This window comes from Olea europaea, unplaced genomic scaffold (assembly GCF_002742605.1).
Source record: "Olea europaea var. sylvestris unplaced genomic scaffold, O_europaea_v1 scaffold759, whole genome shotgun sequence".
Taxonomy (NCBI): domain Eukaryota; kingdom Viridiplantae; phylum Streptophyta; class Magnoliopsida; order Lamiales; family Oleaceae; genus Olea; species Olea europaea.
Genome location: NW_019266002.1, coordinates 140,097 through 161,249, shown reverse-complemented (window position 1 = coordinate 161,249; position 21,153 = coordinate 140,097). Strand labels below are relative to the sequence as shown.

The window sequence follows — 21,153 nt, the reverse complement described above, 5'->3', positions numbered from 1 at the left end:
AACGTTTTAATTTATGTGACTTGTTGCATAATTTAATTAAATTGTTAAATTCCGTATAGACACCTATTCACCCCCCTCTAGGTGTTGGTTGGGTCGAACTATAGCCTTTTCAAGTGGTATCAGAGCCAAATCTTGAGTCCTGACCCGTAGTTGTCTAGATGAGTCAATCACTTTCTGTACCTCTGTACTTTGACGGAAGTAATTATGCTTACTAGAAGGTTAGAATGCGTGCATTTCTTAAGTCCTTAGATAAGCATGTTTGGTTGAGTGTGCAAAATGGCTGGAAACCTCCCTCCACTATCATATCAGGAACTGTTAACCTTACTGATATATCACTGTGGACTAAGGATGAGATAGCTGAGTGTAATTGGAATAGCAAGGGACTTCATGCCTTGTTTATGGCCGTGTCTCCCGAAGAGTTTAGGAGAGTGTCAATGTGCGAAACTACTAAACAGGTGTGGGATATTCTTGAAACTACATATGAGGGAACTAAAACGATAAAGAACTCGAAATTACAAATGCTAGCTTCTAGGTTTGAAGAAGTGAGGATGAAAGATGACGAAACCTTTGATGAATTTTATGCAAAATTGAATGATATTGTTAATTCTAGTTTCAATTTAGGCGAGAATATTCCCGAGTCTAAAATTGTTAGAAAAGTACTTAGGTCCTTGCCCGAGAGATTTAGGCCTAAAGTTACTGCCATTGAGGAAAGTAAGGATCTAGATGAAGTTAAAATTGAAGAACTTGTAGGATCCTTGCAAGCTTATGAACTCACTATCACACAACCTAAGAAAAGAAAGTCCATTGCTTTAAAATCCATCAAAGAGGATGAATCTTCCGATACTGAGTCTCTGAGGGACGATGAAATTGCTTACTTTGTGAAGAAATTTCAAAAGGCTCTCAAGAATAGGAGAAAGCCTCAGGATAGAAAAAGTGGAGTCCCTAGCAGATTCTCAAAAGAAAAAATTGAAAGGTTTAACAATAAAAGTTTTAGTGATAAACCACATTTGGTTAGGTGCCATGAATGTCAAGGTATAAGTCACTATAGGAATGAGTGCCCTAGTTATAAGAAGAATCAAAGAAAAAGGCAGGAGTCATCTAGTAGTGAAGATGAAGGGAACTATATGGCATTTGTGTCAACTATTAAGAGTGAATCTGATAAGGAGAGTGACAAGGTTGAGGAAGAACTTCAAAATAATAATTCTAGTAATGAGGATGAGGATGACATAGACATACATGAGGCTTATCAACTCTTGTTCAAGGAGAGTCTTAAAATCAAAAAGATCAATAAAGCCCTACTCAAAAAGGTTGATGAACTTGAAAGAGAAAAAGAGAGACATGCTAGTAATCTCCAGAATTCACTTAAGAGTGGCAGTGAGTTAAAATGTGTCAATGAGAAGTTGGAAGGCAAGGTTAAGACATTAACTAGTGAATTGGAGAAATCTAATGCTCATCTTCAGACTTTCATAAGTGGAACTAAGAAATTGGATGATATTTTGGGAATGAATAAGCCTACGGGAGATAGGAAAGGTCTAGGATATGTTGAGGGTAATACACATGGTGCTGGTCCATCTATGACTGTATTCATTTCTGCCTCGAGGAAGTCTAACGCTGTCAACAGTCCAAATAAGGGTAAGAATGTTTCGAGGGAACAAAGTCATCAATCACGTAGAAATTTTATGCCCAAACACCCACAGACACGTACCTTTGAGCCTAAGTTCATTCCAACCTGTCACCACTGTGGAGCTCTAGGACACACTAGGCCTAAATGTTATAAGTTAGGCAATGAGTTTAGAAATCAGAATATTCCAAGTCAAGTCAGTTTTCTGACTAATCAGGTTAGTCATTTAACTGAGATGCTTACTAGGTTGACTAGGAGTACCACGTCATCTAAGAAAGTTTGGGTTAAAAATGAGGATATAGCTGGACTTTCAGGTCAGGTAAATTGCTATGTTGCTCATGTTGCATTAAAAGCCCAAGATTTCAATATGTGGTACCCTGATAGTACTTGTTCTAGACATATGTGTGGTAACAAGGCTTTATTCACTACTCTTGATGAATGCAATGGGGGTATGGTTACCTTTGGAGATGGGGGCTCTGCACCTATTTTTAGCAAAGGTACTGTACAACTACATGGATTATCTGTGATCTCAAATGTGCTTTATGTGGAAGGTTTAAAGTCGAACTTGTTAAGTATTAGTCAGATTTGTGATGCTGATTTTGAGGTTAGCTTTGTGGAAAAGAGATGTACCGTGTATGATTCATTCGGTCAGGTGGTCCTTGAAGGGGTTAGAACGTCTGATAACTGTTATGGAGTCCTACCTAATTCTAACTATGTGTGTAGGAGTGCAAAAATTGATGTGAGTGAACTTTGGCATAAAAGATAGGGTCATTTAAACTATAAGAGTCTAGTACAACTGGCTAAAAAGGAGTTGGTAGATGGTTTGCCTAAAATAGGTCCTAGTGAAAATGTTGTGTGTGGACCATGTCAACTGGGTAAACAAATTAAAGGAATCCATAAAAAGACTTCTAAAACTTTGACCAAAAGACCCCTGGAATTGACACACATTGATTTAATGGGACCATCTAGGACTGAGAGTTTAGGAGGTAAGCGGTATATTCTGGTTGTGGTAGATGATTTCTCGAGGTTTACATGGGTAGAATTGCTTAGGGAAAAATCTGATGCATGTGACCTTATAAAATCTTTGTGTAAATGGCTTAGTAATAAACTCAATCACAAAGTGTCCAGAATGCGAAGTGATCATGGAAAAGAGTTTGAAAATTAAAATCTTGAGAGCTTCTGCTTGGATGAAGGGATACTACATGAGTTCTCTTCCCCACTCTTCAACAAAATGGGGTGGTTGAAAGGAAGAATCGTGTTCTTCAGGACATGGCTAGAGCCATGCTTCATGAAAAGGGGCTAACCTTACATTTTTGGGGAGAAGCTGTTAATACTGCATGCCACATAATCAATAGAGTCTACCTTAGACCCAAAACCGATCAGACTCTATATGAGATTCTAAAGGGTAAAAAGCCTACTGTCAAATACTTTCGTGTGTTTGGGAGTAAGTACTACATTTTGCGTGATAGAGAGAATTTAAGTAAGTTTGAATCTAAGAGTGACGAAGGAATCTTCTTAGGGTATTCTAGAAATAGTCGAGCATTCCGAGTATATAACTCACGTACTCGTACTGTGATGGAGTCAGTCAATGTTGTGATAGATGATGGTGTGAGTGAGGGGGAGAATGTTGAAAATTATAATAGAAATGGTAATCTTATAAGGTCTAGTGATCCTACTGAACCGCTTGTGCCTGAATCATCTCTTAAAATTCCTGAAACTCCTGAAAAGGAAAAACATCCACAAGATCAAGACACAATCCCTAAGGAACCATCAACTAGGGTCAAGTCTAATCATCCTAAGGATAATATCATTGGGGATCTGGATGAAGGTATGAGGCTTCGTAAGAGAGTACTGAACAATCTAGCATATACTAGCTATGTTTCACAGGTAGAGTCTAAGAAAGTCGAAGAGGCCCTTAGTGATGAGTGTTGGGTGAATGCAATGCATGAGGAACTCAATCAATTTGCTAGAAACAATGTGTGGATCTTAGTACCCAGACCTGAGAATTGTAACGTTATTGGTACTAAGTGGATCTTTAAGAACAAGACAGATGACCAAGGTACTATAACTAGGAATAAAGCCAGATTAGTTGCTCAGGGTTATACTCAAGTTGAAGGAATTGATTTTGATGAGACTTTTGCCCCTGTTGCACGACTTGAGTTTATTCGGATTCTGCTTGCTGTTGCCTGTACCTTAGGGTTCAAGCTACATCAAATGGACGTTAAGAGTGTCTTCTTGAATGGACTTTTTCAAGAAGAAGTCTATGTGGAATAACCAAAAGGATTTGTTGATCCAAAGTTTCCCCACTATGTCTAACTCCACAAAGCACTCTATGGTCTGAAACAAGCTCCTAGAGCTTGGTATGAGAGACTTACGTCATATCTTGAGGAACATGGTTTCTCTCGAGGTGGTGTTGATAGGACCTTATTTATTAGACACATTGAAAAAACTATCACTATCGCTCAAATTTATGTCGATGACATCATTTATGGTTCTCCTATTGAGTCTCTAGCATATGAGTTAGCCGAGTGTTTGAAGCAAGAATTTGAGATGAGTATGGTTGGTGAGTTGAGTTATTTCCTTGGACTTCAGGTGAAACAGACTGAGGATGGCTTGTTTATTTCACAGTCTAAGTATGCAAAGGATCTAGTTAAGCGGTTTGGGTTAGATAGTAAGAAGCATACTAGGACACCTCTGAGTACTAGGTTGAAGTCAGGTCGTGATCCTTCAGGTAAGGGTGTAGATCCTTCCCTATATCGAAGCATGATAGGTAGTTTTCTCTATCTCACAGCTACTAGATCTGACATTGCTTTTAGTGTTGGAGTATGTGCTCGATTTCAGGCAGATCCCAAAGAATCACACTTAGGCTCTGTTAGACTCATCATTAGATATGTGAGTGGTACTGTTGATCTAGGGATTTTCTATTCTAGAAATTCTAATCTTGATTTGGCTGGCTACTTCAACGCCGATTGGGTGGGGAATGCAGATGATAGAAAAAGCACTTCTGGGGGCTGTTTCTACATGGGTAGCAATCTAGTAACCTGGTTAAGTAAGAAACAAAATTACATATCTCTATCCACGGCAGAGGCTGAATACATAGCAGTTGGAAGCTGCTGCACTCAACTTCTCTGGATGAAGCAGATGTTGAGTGATTATGGGATTAATCAAGGGACCATGATTGTTTTCTATGATAATACCAGTGCTATAAATATTTCTAAGAATTCCATTCAACATTCTCGAACAAAACATATTGACATACGACATCATTTTATTCGTAAACTTATTGAAACACATGTTGTCTCCTTAGATCATGTTTCTACTGACAACCAATTAGCCGATCTACTTACGAAACCACTAGATGGGATGAGGTTTGAATCGCTTCGGACGGCTATTGGTATTTGTTTGCCTATCTGATCATGAATTCATGCATTTATCATATCTGCATTTATTCATTTCATATCTTGTATGTGATAAATGTCTGTGTGGTGCATTTTGTTTGTTAGTTATTTTTTTTAATTTTTATTTTAAGTATTAAGTTTGCATTTGAAATTTAAAATAAAAAAATAATAAATAAAAAAAAATAAAAATAAATAAATAAAAATTTTTGTGTGCATCGTGTATAATGTTATGATGTTTGCATTCAGGATCAAACTCTATTTTTTAATCATATGTACGAGTCTGAGGTTCCATCGTAGTTCTCACTTTCTGTGGAGTTCTTGGTATACGGCTCGTCATGCATTTTCGCACAGCACACACTGTAATCCTATACGTGGCACATTTCACGCTGATATTTTGTATAAAATTTACTTTAGGGGATTTTAAACTACGTGTGGACTTAAGATTTGTCTACATGCTCTGAATGTCGGGTTTGTGATTTTGTGCATATTATTTGTATCGTCTACATATTTGGGTACGTGCTTCATCATCGATTTTTTAGTTTATCTTTACAAAAAAAAAATAATAATAATACATACAATTGAAAATAAAAATAAAAGTTTTTGGACCTATTTTCGTTATTTTTCAAAATTGTGCTACTTTTCATAAATTTCAAATGTTTGGTGCTATTTTTGACATTTCATTTTCGCTCGAGTCTCATCTGGACTTCGCTCGAGCGACAAAATCAGAAAGGATGTCGCTCGAGTTTCGTCCCGGTCTCGCTCGAACGACATATATATTTAAAATGCGGCTGTTTCAATTTTTCGCGCATTTCATCATTTTTTTTCCTCCTCCTTCAATTCTTTTCTTCTTCCATCGAAATTATTCACTCCCAATTTATTTTTTGCCTCAATTCGACATTTTTAACACAATCTTGGGTCTGAAACACTGACTTGGCAAAATCTTTAGGTAATTCCCAACTTTCTTTGCTTTCAATTTTTTTTGGTTTGTTTGATTTCTTTTCCTGATCATTGTGTTGGTTTGTGTTATTTTGGCATTACATCTTGCTTGTACACATGTTTTGCATCAAGTATTGCTTTTCATTTCCCAAATTATAGTGCATTCCTATGGTTTTCTTCACATTTTTTTTAAGTTTTTGGTCCATGTTCATCAATGTAGTTTTTGCACCTCGTTGATTCGTTTGATGTGTGGTTTGTTTGATTGTGAAGTCCATAGCATGTAGTTTTTAGGGATGTGTTTGGATTTGTGATTGGGTCTCGTATGTTCTTGGAATTTGGTGCCGAAGTCACGCACGCCACGTGTTCGATGAAAGTTCACTTTTTTATGCTTATTTGGTTTCTTTTGATTTTTTTTGATTTCCTTTTTTTTCCTTCGTTTTTTTCTTACTTGTTTGAGTGTCGTTGCATGTCGTGTGTGTTTTCATTCATGTTTATGTGATTGGATCATATGTGTTTCTGTGTGTGCATCTTCTCATATCATGTTGCATCGTGATGCGTGCATTTCACATTATGCTTATTCTTTTCAACTCCGCATGTGCCAGATGGCTCGTAAGCGCTCTCGTACCTCTGCACAACCCGCTAGTGGATCGACATCTTATAGTAGATCCCGGTTTATTTCTGCTACAACTCAGGAGGTCTTCACGTCTCAGTTCTCCTTACGCCCCATTCTCATGGAGCGTGAGGTAATTCTATCTGACATTCTTGTTGACGTTGCCGCTATTTTTGTTTCTCAGGGTTGGGAGCCCCTTCTTGTTGGTCTTACACCGCCGCCTCCACTCCTCGTTCAAGAGTTTTATGCTAATATTCATGAGGTGGATGGGTCGTCGTTTAGGAGTTTTCTTAGAGGTCATTCTTTTCGAGTTACTCCGTCTGCAGTAGCTCTTGCGTTAGGTATACCTCAGATTCCTCATCCGACGTATCCCTATCTTCTCCCTGCTTCTCTTCCGGCCGATGCCCTGTTCGGTCGACTCTTTTGAACACCCCGTCTACTGGGGGGCCTACGGCTATGGCCACGGGTTCATTACCCACTGGTCGACAGGTTTTGTTGCGCATTGTGTGCACAAACCTGTGGCATGTTGCCCATACTTCTTCTTTACCGATGGTACGGGCTCGTTTTCTATATGCCCTACTTCATGGGGACTCTATCGACCTTCCTACTTTTGTGTGCCAGCAGATTCTAGCTTCTTTTCGTACTTCTGGGGTCGTTTAGGGTTACCTTATACCTGTTTGATTCATTGGGTTGTCCTTTCTCTTGGTGCATCTTTCCCTGATGGGTCTTCTACTCGTATAGGTCGCCCGATAGGATAGCAGACCATTCACCAGAGTCGATCCCATGTCCCGTCCTCTTCGGCTCATGCTGTCGCTCAGGCTGAGCCCGTTGATGTTTTTGATTTTTCGGAACCCTTTGATCCTATTATTGATATTCTTACTAGGGGTTCCCGTGTCTTTCTTTCACCTCGTTCGGATTTTCCTTCCGCTGTTCCGCTTCGAGCTGCCTTTCCTTCGACATCTACTTCTGCTCCAGGGGTGGCTTCCTTGCCTGTTGACCCCATGGTGACGCTTATGGGTCAGATCTCTACTTTGGTCGCGCAGTAAGCTCGTATGATGGCAAAGATCACGCAATTACATGCTGCTTCGGAACATCAGTCTGCTGAGCTTTCTTCATTTCAGCGTGCTCTATCAGTATGTTAGTGTCAGTTGCGTTGGATTCGTGATCGATTGGATGAGAGCTCGAGTGACGAGAATAGTGATGAGTCACCGAGTGCAGGTGGTGCTGCTTCTTAGTTTTAGTTTTAGTTTTTGATCCTTTGTCATTTGTGACAAAAAGGGGGAGTAGATAGTTTAATTTCAATTTAACTGTGATATATTGGATTAACTGTAATATAACTGTGGTTTGATAACTATTTAATAACTAGATTAAGTCTTGATGTTTTAGCAATATTGATGTATGTTTTTGGTGTTTTTTGACTTACATTACTATTGCTTCTTAATCTGGTTAATTACATATGCACTATTCCTTGTTTTATCTACTGTTTCCATTTCACGTGCTTTTACACTTGTTATTGAGTTTCTGTATTTCAGGAAACAGGTTCGATAAGAGATAGTTGCTTTGGTTGAATGAATAGGTCGTTAAGAGTTACATTTTTTTTGTGTCCTTGACTGTCTTGTGTAATTTTGTCACAGAATGTCAAAGGGGGAGTTTGTTAGGAAAATGTTGTAATTGGCAATCTGTGACCAAAAGGACTAATTTGTCGAGTTTGTAGAGTCAAGGATCAATTTGTCAATGTCTAAAAGTTCAGGGACTTGTGTTGCAATTTTGCAATAATTAATGTATAGGTCTAGGGTAAAGTTGGATGTTTTGAAGATGAAAATGGAGCAAGATTAGTGCAAGAGTTTCGCCCTGACCTCGCTCGAGCCTAAATAACAGAACATGTGTCGCTAGAGTTTCGCCGGCACTTCGCTCGAGCGATAGTGTCATCCGGCGTTTGGTAATTTCCTTTCCTCGCGAATTTTAAACGCTCCATACTACCAAAAATGACCTACTATATAAACAAAAATTTCGCTTTTCATTAATAACCTTTGGCAAAACACATAGCACAATATTTTTCCTTTCTACCAAAGGATCAATTGCAAAACTCTTCACCATATAATTCATTGAAGAAAAAAAAACATCAAACACCTTTTCAAATAAAACACATATCAAAAATCCTCACTACTTCCAGAAGATCAGTCGATTGAAGATCTGGGAAGGAGGTTGATTGAAGAACTGGAGTTCTTGTTGATTCACGGGAAATAGAAGAAATACAAGGCTGAGATTTTGGCGCAGATCTGCAGAATCCAGGAGATCTTTGGTTGATACAGTAAGGAGGTCAGAGTTTTGTTAGATACAATGATGTCTAGCGTACTGTAAGTTGGAGTCTTCTATAGTGAATCCCTACTGGCTTGTGCCGGGAGTTTTTACCCAGTTGGATTTTCTCCGTCAACAATTTGTGTTATTTATTGTCTTCTATCAATTTCAATTCAACTGGCAATTCAACATAGGTAGTTAAATCATATGAATGAATCTGGACAACGTTTTAATTTATGTGACTTGTTGCATAACTTAATTAAATTGTTAAATTCCGCATAGACACCTATTCACCCTCCTCTAGGTGTTGGTTGGGTCGATCTATAGCCTTTTCACGTAATTATAGCATTTGGTGCACATTTAGACATACATACTTGCCAAATACAAAACAACCAAATAAGAGTGATAAAAACCTCATTTGATAGTAATCTACATCCAAATAAAATTTAGTGTCCATTGTGGTTTACGCCTACAAAAGGGGCAAAGGGAATGTCATACTTATTTGTTAAGTAGGTTGTGTCAAATGCAACCATATCGCCAGATTCTTCATAAATTATCGTACTCCTTGTGTCAACCTAAAATAAGTTCCTGATTCAAGCATTGTCATCTATATCTATCAGATAAAAAAGCCTTAATTCTTGGCTTGCATCCGAACAAAATAATTATGGATTGCTTCAGCATCTCCAATGCCAAGTCACGGCCTTCTTTTCTTGTCAATGTAATTTCTACCGTCTTTCTCCAAAAATGAACTTTATCATGTCCCCTAGCTTCCACTTCAAATGCTTGATAGTTCTTTGACAATCCAATACCAGCTAAGGATGTCAATAAATCGAGTCGAGTGGCTCACGAGCCGAAACTTGAGGCTCGAGTAAAAATGACTCCAGCTTTTCTTGGCCCGAGAGGAGTTAAGCCAAAGCTCGATCGAAAATTTGAAGCTTGGATTCTGTTTTTTTTTTTTTTTCAATTCTTGACATTCTAATTTTTTTAAATAATTTAAAATATGTGCAATTAATACAAATTGTAAATTAAATGAAAGTTACAATACTCATCCTTTTTTATGCCTTGGGACCAGCTATAATCAATGTAGGAAAATCCATTTGTGTCCATTATAACAAAATATACTAAATATTAGAGTAAAAAATATTAAATATTATAGCAAAGAAGTTGTAGAATGAACTTCAAAAATAAAATATTGCAATTTCAATATTATTGAAGTATGTTGATATGAAACCAAAAATTTTACCTCATATTTATAACAAGAAATATCCATTTCTACAAAATTTGAATTTGATGTTACAACTACCTTTTTCTAAAGGTGACTACCTTCTATTTTTGTATTAAAGGCAGCTATAGCTACCTGTTTTAGAAATAGTAGCTACTACTGATTGTTTCTGAGGCAGCCCTAGCTGCTTTTTTGGCCTGTGTTTGGGCCAACTCGGCTAGGGCCTACGTCCCAAAATGAGGCTCGAAGGCAGGACCAACTTGAACTTTGTCGGAGCCAAGCCACGGGCCACCAAAGATGGTAAATCAAATTGACAACCTTAATCACAGCTGGATCATTCAATTCAAGTCTTTTAGCATATTTACTAATTTTCATATTGCACAAGTAAAATCATGAATTTTGAGGACTTAACCCATGATTATGCTCAAGAATAATAGAATTAATCTTGCACTTTCCATCTTTAAATATAGAAGCATTAACCTTGGTGTTGCACCCTACTTTCATCAATAGATTAGGATTGAGGTAATTTAGTATTAGACACGTCGAATTTCCGGCTCGAGAATATGACAAGCAAACAAATGTTAAGTCCCCAGATGATTGTGTTGTTTCCTTTTTTTAACTCCAATACCTTCTTATTTCTTGTATAGAATATGATACACAAAAAGACTGTCCAATGATAAAAAATCATCCCAACATCATGTGCTTGCATCTTCTATATATATATATATATATATATTGAAAGAGAATAGAAAGTGACGATAGTGGTGAGAGAAAAATCCTTTTCCAATGAAAAGAAGAAATAAAAATGAATGTTCGTTGCATTGGGAATTTATAAGGTGTACGTCATTTTGAGAGAAAACATCATATTTATTATTTTTTAAAAAGAATATAATTTGCCATGTAGGATGTGGGTCCCAATGCCCAGGTGCAGCCAACTAAATTGGTGCCGAGCACCACTAAAATTGAATAGCATTACTCTAATAATTAAGTTCTCAAATTTATTTGGGCCCTAAGTAATTAGGTTTAGGGCAACTCCAACCCTCGCACCATTGCACCAAATTGCACCAAAATTTGGTGCAAACTTCCTCCAACCATTGCACCATTGCACCAAATTTTGGTGCAAAAAATGGTGTAATGAATAGTATTGCACCAAATATGGTGCAACACTATTCATGTTGCACCATTTTGCACCAAATGGTGCAATGTCCATTTTACCCTTATTTTTCTTTTTTTAAAGATAATGATTAAGGACATTTGTGTCATTTTCATTCTATAATAATAATGATAATGATAATGATGATAATAATAATAATTACTTAATTAATTACACTATTAATTATATTATTAAAGTTTATTATTTTTAATAATATAATCAATAATAATTAACGTAATTGTTAATTTAACGAAAAGTTAAATTAGTAAAGTTTACGTTTAAAATTAAATTTAATGTAAAGTTTATATTATTAAAGTTTATTATTTTTGTAAATTTAACGTAATTGTTTATCATAAATTAATAATATAATCAATTATTTTTGTCAATTTAACATAATATATATGACATGTGAAGTTTTAATTTAATGAAGTTATGATTTAGTAATATATATAGTTATAAAATAAATAAATAAATAAATAATATTTTAAAATAAATATATTGTTAAAAATCGAAAGAATGAATAAAATAATAAATCACTGTTCATTTGGTGTAAATTTTGGTGAAATGGTTGGAGAAGAATTTTGGTTTGGTGCAAGATTTAGTGCAAAATTTGGTGCAAAATTTGGTGCTGGGTTGGAGATGACCTTAGCATACATACACAACATCCTACCTTCGGCAGACAGCAGCTTAAATGAGGGCAAATATGACATTTGCACATATTGCTTTGCATTTAAGGACAAAATAATTTCACGTGGGCCAGACTAAAATGACAGGAAAATTGATTTTCGGATTCTGGTTTTCCAAAGATCATCAAGCGATCAATTCAAAATACCACCTGACGAAACTATCTGGAAAGGCTTTTATGCTATTACCAGGCACTGCACAGTTGACCACAGTAGAGAAAAGAAAAGCGTGAGCCCCTGCAACAATCACAGAATCTTATACAGACACACCACACCGTAAGAATGAGAAGCGTTGATTTGAAGCTAATTCTGGAGAAAAATGGTGAACTACATGTTGATGATCGCCGCAGAACTCGAGACTCTCACTGACCTCAGCCTCAAGGCGGTTGCGATGACCCTAACTTCACCTATTACTTCAAGGTATATATATATTTTTTCATCTTTATGCGCGTATTTTAGCTTTTTCACGTAATAAAGTGGATTTTATATTTGAGTTAGCTTCGATAGTATTTTTGTTGATATTTCTCAGAATATGTGGAGTTAATGGTTTGATTTTCCTTATATTTCTAGTTTTTGACTTTTTTGTTAGCATATATTTAAATATATGATTTTGTTTTGGTGCTATGACAAATATGAGTGGAATCTGATCTTACTGATTGAAATTTTTAGTGATTTTGTAAATTGTACTTACCGCTTTGGTTACTACTGTTGGTGTATTAATAGTTACAGTTGTTATTTATCCAGCATTTCTACATATGCGTAATTGATTTGTAATTTCACATCACTTGTGGTGTATCTTTATATGCATGTAGTATAATTTGTTAAAAGCAAGTTCGCTAGAATTTTCCTTTTAAACTGCCTTGTGATGAGGGGAAGGAGTCCAAATGCTTACGATTGATTATGTCAGATCATCACAATCCAGACTTCTTTTTCATATGGTAGCAGCCTCCAGGTTGCTCCATTTCAACATTCCCATAAAGATGGTCGCATGAATACCAGTTTACAAGCAAATTGAGTAGAACTCATCTTTATAATGGATATGTAAAGGGAGGGTGCTCAAGTGCCTACATGTCTGCAAGACAAAGTTTAGCTTAGTGATATGGGGCTCAATTAAGACAGTGATTTTTTGAAAAAAGTTCTGACACGATGTGTAGTCGACATGTTGATTAAAATATTATTTTTTTAATTTAATAGTTTTAAGTAATATATATATATATATATATATATATATATATATTTATAGATCTTTCTATCACAATTAACCAGGCTAAGAAATTTGCTGAGACACCTAAAGACTCCCCCGATTTTATGCTCTTGGATCTTCCCCTTTTCTTTTTTTTTTTTTTTCTTTTCTTTTTTTTTTTTTTTTGCAATTTTCGTGTATTACCATTACAAGAAACGGGATTGAGGATTTGACGTCCTTGTAAGTTTTACTTTTTATTGGGGTAAAATGGTAAAAAAATAAATGTTTGGTTTGTTGAGGGTAAAACTAAAAAGAAAACCTGTCAAATAGTTATTTAAAAGGAGAAAATTCATAAGAGTCTAACTATCACATGTTTCAAAATCAAGAAAACAAGTTTTAAATTTCAAAAATAATATTTTTATTAAAATTTATTTATGATTTAACTAATTAGTTATTTTATTAATTACATATATTTAGGTCACAGATCTATATAATTTGGCCACAAATTAATGATTTTATCAGTCATTTATTAGTTTTTGAACACAAATTAGAAATTTTATGTTACAAATTATTTTACGGTTATAATTCAAAAATTTTATATATCACAGTTCGTTCATCGATCACAAATAAAAAATTTATAAATCACGGTTTATTTATTGGTCATAAATCACAAATATTATAAGTCACAACTTATCACACAGTCACAAATTATTAAATTATCAATCACAGATTAACAATTTTTTAGGTCACACATTATTTCTTGATCATAATTTATATTTTGTATTGATCACATATTGTTTATTGGTCACAAAATAACCAATTTAATGGTCACGGTCAACCAAATAATTTATGACCATCACCAGCACTTGTGACATCCACCTCACCACTATCATCAGCCGCAACGCCAACAAAATTGTTACGCACCAGAACAACCACCACCACTACCACACCCACAACATCACAGTAGCACCATCACCACCGCCACACCCAAAGCATCACAGATTCACCATAGCTACACGTACAACATCATAGAACCACCATCGCCACACCCACTGCATCACAGAACTCATTGCACTACTGCACAAGCGACATCCCTAACAGCCCCCATCTCCACCATACCACAAACACAACCCTCACTAAAAAAGTCTCCAAATCCACCGTCGGCACTATCAACAATAACCTACCTCAACCCTCACCAATAAAAGTCCTAAATCCATCGCCTGCAATATCAATAGTCACCTACCCGCACAACAAATCAACACAAGAAAATAAATGAAATAGAGAAAATGTCGAGCAGAGGAAGTGGCGGTGGTTCTGTTTGCAGGAAGAGAGAGACAACAGTGGTGAAGAGAGAGACAGGAGATGGGGCGGCAAAGAGAGAGATCGGAGATAGCGGTGGTGCGCGAAGAAAGAGACAAGAAATCCACCGTCGGCACTATCAACAATGAGTAATGGTTCGGCAAAGAGAGGGATAAGGAGAGGCGGTGGAGGTGAGATATAGAGAGAGAAAATGAAAGGGAGGAATGAAGATAAATTTAGGGTTTGGTAGGATAATATGTATATTTAATATTGTAATATAATTATTAATATTTAAAATATATTAATTAGTTAATAAAATATCTGATTTTTGAAATAATAAACTTAACCTATGATTTATGAAATGAGATCTCTAAATGCCCAACACATTTGACTTGAATAGTGGATTTCAATAATACGGTGTACCACCCAAAGTCCAAACACCTACAATGCCTCTTCATTTTCTCTTCTACATTTCTTCTTCTTCCTCAACGTCTTTGCATTTATTCTTCATGAGCGTGGCAGCCTCCGATTTTGCTTACTGTTTTCAACCGTCGAGTTAATTTCTTCTTCATCTCCGATACGCTGCAAGGGACTTCCGACACTTGTCGACGACGTGTCGGAGATTTACCGGTGTTCGACATGTATCAGACATCGATACGCTAACGATGGCAGCGTGTCGGTGCTTCTCAGAGTTGGGCTGTTTGTATATTCGGACATAAAAAAAGTACCAGAGGAAGAGAAGAAGATGATGAAAATAATGATGGTGGCATTGCTCCGAAACTTGACCTTGTCAATTTAACTTTATAGACTCAACCATATTTGTTCAAGTTAACTTGACAGGTTAGAGTTAGTCTCCAACAACAAAAAGTATCTATAATTTGATGGCCTATTAGAAGCACAGTGTGTTTTTAGACCATTCAATAGCTTATTTTGGAAGCATTCATCTCGTATTAATTGAAGATAACATGCTATTCACTCTTTGTTGTGACTGACAAAAAAAAAATAATAATAATAATTATGCCCCATTTTGATTCTCATTCCTTGGCCACAAAAATGAAAAATATGGCCGTTATTCATCACATCAAGTCACCATATTTGACTTTCTATCTCTTGTGTAGGTTCATAACGACTATATTTTTCATTCTCATTCTTACAAAAATAGGTACCAAACAGGGCCTATATGTTGTAGTTGTCTTCTCTACCATTATTTTTTCCTCTTGAATGTCATACTTCATTTAGTTTATGCACTGCTATTCTTCTCTCTTTTTTATGTCCTTATTAGAGTTGAAGACAGCCTGATTTTCATTCTTATATAGGAGTAATCTGAAGCAATTTACGAATCAAGTCTCATTCGTAGCCTATGTTTGGCTCATGTTTGTAAACTGCTTATAAACGCTCAAGCAACTTTTTATCTACATATTTCGAGGGATTCACATGTACTAATCACTTATCCATCACTTATTTCTATCTATTTATGATTTAAACCGTTTAACACTTCCCAAACATGCTCTTAATCTACTTAAAGCTGGTTTGACCATCATTGTTTAAAGAAAAATTATGTGCATGTTGAGCTTTAAGTATTTTCATTTTATTCAATTTGTGCAGCTGAAATGTGGAAATTGTGGAGAGGTAACCCAGAAAGAGACTTGTGTGAGCTTGAACGAAACTATTCCTTCTGCAAAAGGGAAAAGTGATGTCCATCTTGTGCAGAAGGTATAATTTCACACCTCCGCTCTTGCTCTTGTATAACCTTCTATTCGTCATTAAAATTACTTTTATACTTGGGTGTTTGTGACACGACCCGTCCCGAATCATCCTAATAGACCCGACACGTGTCGTGCGTCGATGGTAGATACCAGTTAAGTACCGGACCCACCATCAAGGCAACATTGACTTGTATTGACTATGATATGCTTTGTAAAAATTTTGGCAGAGTTCCCCCTGAATTATAGACTAAAATCACCTGAAATATATAATCCAATATCCCAAACAGATATATATAGTTTAAAATAGGGTACACTGGCTCACAGAAAATCAACTATTCAAATACAACACTGGCAATTTGACCTTTGCAACAATTTATAAACCACAGTACCCAAAATGCATAATAAATACAAAACATAACAGGCCCAAAACATGGAACTAACTTCTGACCAAAAAAGGTGTCTATTTCAAAATATGAACTATTAAAGTGATAAGATGAGTCATACAATACTTGACAATTTATAGTTCAACTCGATAGATCAACTGGCCTAGTAGTGCTCAACTCAGCTACTATCTGATAAGAGAAATTGTAAAAAAAATGTGAGCCTATAATTCAGTGAGTGGATAATTTGTGAATAAATATACTTTTTCCATTTCTACATATTTTCTGAAAATTCTAGCTTTATTAAATCTTTGAAAAAATTCTGAAATCTGGTAACACTGTTAAAACCAAAACATGATTGCATCATACAATTCTTTGCTCTTAATTCTAGATAAGTAGATGTAAAGTTAACAAATAATCTGATATTCATGAAAATCTTTGAAATATTGCTATTGGTCAATACTATAAGCTGAAAGCTTTATTCTGAAAGCCGTATTAACTGAATTCCATAATCTAAAATCTGAGAACTGAATAAATACTGAAAAATCACACCAAAAAGAGTACCCAATGAATAGCCTTACTCATGTACAGAGTAATCTCGATGTACAAGGCAAAGTCATTCAAATCTGATAATTTGATAGCTGATAATCTGGTCATACGTACGTAGAGCTGCCCCAAAGGCTAATCACCCTAGTACACGGCCAAAAGCCTATGTGTGTATGAGAGTGGGTCCCAAAGACCTCTAATAATCTGGTCATACACTATGGAAACACATTCACGATAGTGCAGAGCGGGTAAAATCACTATACTGATCATACGCTGTGAAAACACATTCACACCAGCGCGGAGTGGGTAAAATAACCATATGAAATCATACACTATGGAAACATATTCACACCAGTGCAAACGAGAGTAAAATCACCTGGGTACTTTCTGGTGGTTTTTAGAAAATAACTTTAAATATGCTGAAACATGTAATAAGAATATAACATGCTACTAAAATAATTTAACTGAACTAAATTTAACTTTAAAAGCAATTGATAATAAAATCCATTTTATTTTGAAAATCATGCTATGAAGTCAATTTTATAAAATAAATAACTTTAAAATTTAAAGAAGACTTATTTCTGAAAAATAAGTTTTATCCACTCATTCAATACGAGCTACAGACTAGACCGGTCGGTAAGTTTTTCCAATTCTTCGTCACCACCTGTAATACGTTACAAATAACTAATTTAATCACTATTAAAATAAAGAAACATTTAATCTCTAATGATATAATAATTAAACTAAATTCCCCGAGACTTGCGAAATTTTCCTAAATTTTCTTTAATCAATCGAAGCTAATTTCCACTTTCTAATACCTTCACAATCATATACCACATCCAAATTTAACTTTATTACAATCATAACAATATTTGTCCCTTTCATTTTAGTGAAAAACGAGAAATCATAATACAACCAAATTAATATATCTATCATTCCCCAAAATCATTCTTCTAAGTGAATAATTCCATTAATGTAATCATTTTCACAAATAATCCATGCTCAATCATCAAATTTAAAAACTAGGGTTTGCCCAAAAAAAATTAATATCTCCTTATCTTAGTGTAGATAGAAATTCAAGAATCAATAACTTGAGCTCCAAGTAGTATTCCTCTCAAACATCTGAAAATTTTCGAGCCAAAATAAAACCTTAGAATTTAACATAAAATATATCTACCTCTTGAAGAAAATAAAAAGAGAGGAAAAATGGAAATGAACCTTGAACTACCTCTTTCCTTTCTTTCTCTTCTTCCTTTTTTCCTTTTTCTTTTTCTTCCCTCTTTTCTTTCCCTTTTTTTCTTCTCTGCCGGTTCTTTCTTTCTTCTAGTGTGTGTGTGTGTGTGTGATTTATGAGAGAAAAAGTGATGGTTAAAGGCATTAAAAACCCACTAACTCCAATTTGCAAGAAAAGTCCCTCTTCTCTAATATGAGCTAACATTTAAATTCTAAACTTCCCAAAAATGTATAAGTAAATTTTCAACTTCCAATTGTATCCAATATAACCCTCATATATTGTCAATTGCAAAATAAATCCCAATAAAATATTTTAGTCAATTCAAGTCCCAATAAAGTCATTTATTTCATTTAAGTCCCTATGTGACTTTGACTTTGAAAATTCAACTCTTGACTTTTGACTAAATAATGTGGGTTGTAACAGTTTGTGATTATCTGTGCATGCTAAATATATGAGCACATGTGACACGTTCTAGGATACAGACTCTGTGATCAAATTAGAGATCAAATTGTTTTCTCTGAGGAATGTTGTGCGGAGAGAAAAGGTCTTGTAAGTATTCACGAGAATTGAAGTGTGAAAAGCTTGAATTGTTTAATAAATATTAACTTGATCTATCTTCTCATTTTTAATCTGTTGTCATGTTTAGTCAGTTTTGGGTCCTCATTTATGTTTATTTATTTACTTTTTTGGTATGAATTATTTGTAGTACTAATCATTCTATTTCATTTCTTTCCAACCCAGTGTAAATTTTGTTCTAGGGAAGGAATTGTTACTATGGTCACTGGCCGAGGCTCTCCTCTTACTCAGGACCATGCTGAAGCTGGAAAGTATGCACCTCAGATGTTGTTCGACTTCAGAGGTTTTGAGCCTGTAGATTTTGTATTTGGCAGTGGGTGGAAAGCTGAATCTGTAAGATATTGCTCGAGTAAATGATGCAGTCGATGATACTTTTTGCTTTTCTAAATGATCTTATTTTAATTTGCGATCTTAGTGAGTTTTGAGCCTACTTTATATGAATCCTGATGTTTTGCCTGTTGGATTCTTTTGACTTCTGCTATTTGATTATTCTTTCCCTTCCTCCATGTGCATACTTTTAGTTAGTGTGTTTGGAGAAGAAGTGCTCACCATGCTTAAACTTTGGCTCCAATGGTGTGCAATTTAGAATGTTACATCTTTTTGGAGTAGCAGCACAACCATACTAGAGCGATAAATGGATTTTTGTAGCTGCAATATGCAATTATAGTCTCAGCTTAATAAATTTATCAATTGCAAATGCTCCTCAGATATGTTTCCCTTTTACTCTTTCGATTTCTGGGGTGTAAAATAATCCTTTCTCTGGAGGGAGGAGGTGGTATAAAAATTTGCTGACGTCTTCGGACATTTAGAATGGTGCAATAATCACTAAAACCGTTGTGCTTTTAGTTATTGTAAGATCGTCTGTTGGAACCTGTAAGTTTCTGACCAATTGATTCTCTTCCACTTTTTCAGGATTTTTTGGGTAGTAACTCCTAATTTTTTTTTGTAACTGAGCTGTAACTTTGATAAATGCTCTAAACTATGTGACAAGGAGTTCCCAAAATTAAGTTGCATTTGAATCTTTTTTTTGTTCTGCTTTTCATGCCGACCTTTCAATTTCCGAGATTTGTTATCCCAATTTAAATTAAAACAACTGCAATGATCAGACTGCAATACATGGAGGGAAAAGGGAGTTATTGCACATGAGCACTTTTACACTCAAATTGTGTTATTATTTCTTTTTCCTGGCTTTGGGCTGAATAGCTTTATCTGATTGCAGTTCCTTCCTTTTTATTTTTATTTTTATTATTTTTAAAATTTCATTTTTGGCTAGAAACTGCATCTTACTAATGTTATGAGTACTGTTGCATTTCTTGTATTAATGAACATTACAAAATGTGTTCTCAAAGCTGTGGATCTCTTCTATTATCTGAAATCTCGTTTCACTTGCATGTTACTGCAACTATTAATTTTGTGAAGGTAGCCAAATTGAATGCTATTTTTTTCCAGGGTGTCTTTCTTCCTAATTACGTTTGGTTAACTTGCCATGATGCACATTCCTGCTGCACTTTGTTTTTGAAATGGGTTGATGTGATTTGTAGACACTGTTAGCTTTCAATTTAATATGTATTTTACCTTACAATCTGTTTTTATGCTAGTAAAAATTGTTAATCAGCATAAATGTGATAATGTAATAGTTTTATGTCCATTTATGTGCTATATTTATAACCCATTTGAATGCTACGAATGCAAATCATACACGGGCAGATAAATAAACACTTAAAAAGTTTCAAGATAGCAATATTTCCTCTAAATTGCCTTTACTTTATTCCCAAATGATGTTTTGTCAATTCATAATCGGCTAAAATGTGGCATATCTCACTGTAAGCGTTCTTATGGAATTTTGAGCAGTGCTACCCTTACAGAACTAGCAGAATCAGGGTGCTGTCAGGCAACACACAAACATGGGGCCTGCATACTTTTTTTTTTTTTTTTTAAATACAGGTGGAGCCCCTGCACTGTGAGGGGCCCTGTAAGTGATCTGTGAGAAAAGCCCTGTACATTGGGCATTTCCCATGGAATTTCTTCCCTTCAACATTCAGTCAAAATCCATAAATGTGTGTGGTGTACAGTATCATTATCTTACATCTTTCATTTGCTGACTTAAGATTCTGGTCTCGTTTATTTTGTTTTATTCATACATTTTATCTTTTGTGTAGATTGAAGGAACAAAATTCGACGACATTGACTTGATGGAAGGAGAGTTTGCTGAATATGATGAGATGGAGAGTGTCCAGTCATGATTTCCCAACCTTTGTGCTACGTTCAATGTTGTGAAGTAGGTTGTTCTACCCATGTTTTTTTTTTT

At 35.4% G+C, this 21,153-nt stretch overlaps 1 long non-coding RNA gene and 1 pseudogene across 2 annotated transcripts; one reads left to right on the top strand and one right to left on the bottom strand.

The window, feature by feature from the left end:
* The first annotated feature begins 11,901 nt into the window (after positions 1–11,901).
* LOC111391147 lies at positions 11,902–21,147 on the top strand (annotated as a pseudogene).
* Positions 16,567–18,607, bottom strand: LOC111391148. 2 transcript variants are annotated; one of them, XR_002702071.1, is made up of 2 exons: positions 18,264–18,607; positions 16,567–18,157 (listed from the first exon to the last, which is right to left on the bottom strand). It is a non-coding gene; the product is annotated as an uncharacterized LOC111391148 (long non-coding RNA). The 2 variants fall into 2 exon arrangements; XR_002702072.1 differs by having other exon boundaries at positions 18,254–18,295.
* Positions 21,148–21,153: the final 6 nt, after the last annotated feature.